Genomic DNA, 4,263 nt, shown 5'->3' with positions numbered 1-4,263 from the left:
TTATCACATGTCTGTTTTCTCATCAGAGAGCGTCACGAAAATTCAGAAAAACTTGAGCTAGAAGTTGCGTGAAGTTAGGCACAAACTATTTCTCGAAAGAGTACTTACGCGTTTCAAGTCTCTGTATTAAGTGAGGCATGTAGAAAAATACTGCAGCTCTCAACGCATCAATCTTGCAGTAAATGTAAATGTCGTGTGAGTAGGGTCTCCCGTCGGGTAGACCGTCCGCCGGGTGCGAGTCTTTCGATTTGACGCCACTTCGGCGACTTGCGCGTCCATGAGAATGAAATGATGATGATGACAACACAACACCCAGTCCCTGAGCGGAGAAAATCTCCGACCCAGCCGGGAATCGAACCCGGGCGCTTAGGATTGACATTCTGTCGCACTGACCACTCAGCTACCAGGGACGAACAATCTTGCAGTGATCGCAGAGATAATGAGTAATACACTACTGGCCATTAAAATTGCTACACCACAAAGATTAAGTGCTGCAGACGCGAAATTTAACCGACAGGAAGAAGATGCTGTGATATGCAAATGATTAGCTTTTCAGAGCATTCACACAAGGTTGGCACCGGTGGCGACACCTACAACGTGCTGACATGAGGAAAGTTTCCAACCGATTTGTCATACACAAACAGCAGTTGACTGGCGTTGCCTGGTGAAACGTTGTTGTGATGCCTCGTGTAAGGAGGAGAAATGCGTACCATCACGTTTCCGACTTTGATAAAGGTCGGATTGTAGCCTGTCTCGATTTTGGTTTATCGTATCGCGACATTGCCGCTCGCATTCGTCGAGATCCAATGACTGTTAGCAGAATATGGAATCGGTAGGTTCAGGAGGGTAATACGGAACGCTGTGCTGGATCCCAACGGCCTCGTATCACTAGCAGGAGATGACAGGCATCTTATCCACATAGCTGTGACGGATCGTGCATCCACGTCTAGATCCCTGAGTCAACAGATGGGGACGTTTGCAAGACAGCAACCATCTGCACGAACAGTTCGACGAAGTTTGCAGCAGCATGGACTATCAGCCTGGAGACCATGGCTGCGGTTACCCTTGACGCTGCATCACAGACAGGAGCGCCTGCGATGGTGTACTCAACGACGAACCTGGGTGCACGAATGGCAAAACGTCATTTTTTAGGATGAATCCAGGTTCTGTTTACAGCATCATGATGGTCGCATCCGTGGTTGGCGACATCGCAGTGAACGCACATTGGAAGCGTGTATTCGTCATCGCCATACTGGCGTATCACCCTGCGTGATGGTATGGGGTGCCATTGGTTACACGTCTAGGTCACCTCTTGTTCGTATTGACGGCACTTTGAACAGTGGACGTTACATTTCAGATGTGTTACGACCCGTGGCTCTAACCTTCATTCGATCCTTGCGAGACCCTACATTTCAGCAGGATAATGCACGACCGCATGTTGCAGGTCCTGTACGGGCCTTTCTGGATACAGAAAATGTTCGACTGCTGTCCTGGCCAGCACATTCTCCAAATCTCTCACCAATTGAAAACGTCTGGTCAATGGTGGCCGAGCAACTAGCTCGTCACAATACGCCAGTCACTACTCCTGATTAACTGTGGTATCGTGTTGAAGCTGCATGGGCAGCTGTAGCTGTACACGCCATCCAAGCTCTGTTTGACTCAATGCTCAGGAGTATCAAGGCCGTTATTACGGCTAGAGGTAGTTGTTCTGGGTACTGATTTCTCAGGATCTATGCACCCAAATTGCGTGAAAATGTAATCACATGTCAGTTCTAGTATAATATATTTGTCCAATGAATATCCGTTTATCATCTGCATTTCTTCTTGGTGTAGCAATTTTAATGGCCAGTAGTGTATAATTACACCTTTCACAGTAGCATTTAAGGGGCTCCGGAACGCCCTATACTTGCAATGTTAAAATAACGCTTATAAATTACATCTTTCCTCACAAAGTATTTGAGGTAGGAAGTTGAACTTTTTACAGATTATTTATTGTAATATGGGCTACAACTTAACACAGGGATTTTACAAAATTTTAGTTCAGTTATTAAAGATGATTTTTTTTTCAATTGTAATGAAAATTCACAACATTTTTTTGCAATTTTTTGTTTATATATTCAAAAATGTACAGTTTTTTGGAAAAAGGCTGTGTTAAATTATGCAGAAGGTACTGTGTAACATTTACTGAAAGTTTGAAACAAATATGTTTGGAGGATCCTTAGAAAACATGTAACTGGTATGAGAAAATAAAAGTTTTGGGAATCGAGCGACAACGATTGGATTAACTTTTTAGTGCATTCCAGGTCCATAGGATGGATTATCTTCATCCTCTGCAAACTCCTCCTCCAGCTTCCTCTTGTTCCTCCTCCTGTTTACTCTTGCTTGTATTTCTAGACTCTTTACAGCCCTGTCTGCAGCCCGAAGTCGTTCCTTGTCTAAAGCAAGCATCGCTCGTTGTTGTGGTCGTAGATTTTGCTACCATTTTCCTCAGTTGCAGTTACTGCAACACTGTTCCAAAAGGTGGTCATGTATGAACACTTATCACATTTCAGTTGTATTTCACTAGCAAGTCCTACGTGCTTTATTATGGAGAGTTCCAGACCAACTTCACTACAATGAATACATCTTACACAGTTTGAAAAAATTCCTTTGAGAACCGACATATCAAATATTTCATTCACATCCGATTCGCCCATAAAACATTCATAGTTTTCGCTCATTGAACCAAGCTTCTTCTGTGAAGTATTTTCTTTCCCACTTTGACTGCTATGGGCAGGTGTACTTGAGAGGTTAGGTTCACTCACTTGGTTATCGTCTTTATTGTTTACAGTAATAACACATACCTTTGGCTTTCCAACATTTCTCCTTTTCTTAAAAGCCTTCAGAGGATTTCTAATAACTTTACTTTTGCTCATTATTATACTTCAACAAAACAGAGACTCAAGAAACAGAATTAATTACGAATATTTTCGAGATAACGACAGAGTAAATAAACATGAAACAATCGACAATCACACCAGCGATATATATTGAACCATCACAGGTTAGCCACAACACATACTTTATCTCACATCACTAAAATGTACCTGATGAACACGGGTGTTAATAATAACACCATTTGACAGCAGTTTAACAGCGCCACAGTGGGTCACGCCCATGTAGAACACATTTCAAAAAAAATTTAAAAATAGTTGTAGTCTTCGGAATTGAATAAATTATATATCTATTAAAAGGTAATAGTCTGCAGATTCAGAAAACGCAAGAAAGTAAAAATTGAACTTTTCATGATTTTGAGCCTTTCCGGAGCCCCTTAAGAAGTAAATTTTACTGCGCTCAGTGCCTTAATATATAGCATAAGGGAAGTACCTTCTGCCGTGCAGTTGAAAGTAGTTTGCAGAATCTGGATTTAGATGGAATGTAGAAGTCGTCTTACGCCGTGTGAGAAACCGCGCAACGAAGAAGAGTCAAGCACGACACTGCTAAAGTGCCCTTGAAGCAACCAATCTCGGCACAAATTTCAGAAAGTGCGGCGATGGTTGCAGGCGAAACAGAAAACAGCTTGACGTCATCGCTCCCGGCGTGGACCGTCGCGAGCAGCGGGGCGAGTAGCGAGGTTGCAGGTTAAATAGGCTGGTAAGACAGTGTGTTCGAACATTTATGAATTATGGATTACCTCGAAGAAAACGGTCTATTGACACACAGTCGAATGGGTTTAGAAAACATCGTTCTTGTGAAACACAACTAGCTCATTATTCCCATGAAGTGTTGAGTGCTATTGACAAGGGATTTCAGATCGATTCCATATTCCCGGATTTCTTTTGATACTGTAGGGCAAGGTCCTTACCGCAGTGGATACACCGGTTCCCGTCAGATCAGCGAAGTTAAGCGCTGTGGGGCGTGGCTGGCACTTGGATGGGTGACCATCCGGGCCGCCATGCGTTTTTGCCATTTTTTTGGGTGCACTCAGCCTCGTGATTCCAACTGAGGAGCTACTCGACCGAATAGTAGCGGCTCCAGTCAAAGAAAACCGTCATAACCACCGGGAGAGCGGTGTGCTGACCACACCCCCTCCTATCCGCATCCTCAACTGAGGATGACACGGCGGTCGGATGGTCCCGATGGGCCACTTGTAGCCTGAAGACGGAGTGATTTTTTTATACTGTACCACACAAGCAGCTTGTTGTTAAATTGCGTGCTTACGGAATATCGTCTCAGTTATGTGACTGGATTTGTAATTTCCTGTCAGAGAGGTCACAGTTCGTA

At 43.7% G+C, this 4,263-nt stretch overlaps 1 pseudogene; it reads left to right on the top strand.

Annotated features, from left to right (window-relative positions):
* The first annotated feature begins 3,830 nt into the window (after nucleotides 1-3,830).
* LOC124723257 lies at nucleotides 3,831-3,948 on the top strand (annotated as a pseudogene).
* Nucleotides 3,949-4,263: the final 315 nt, after the last annotated feature.

The sequence above is a fragment of the Schistocerca piceifrons genome, chromosome X (assembly GCF_021461385.2).
Source record: "Schistocerca piceifrons isolate TAMUIC-IGC-003096 chromosome X, iqSchPice1.1, whole genome shotgun sequence".
Taxonomy (NCBI): Eukaryota; Metazoa; Arthropoda; class Insecta; order Orthoptera; family Acrididae; genus Schistocerca; species Schistocerca piceifrons.
Note: the sequence above shows the minus strand (reverse complement) of the source record. Positions and strands in the feature narration are given on the sequence as shown.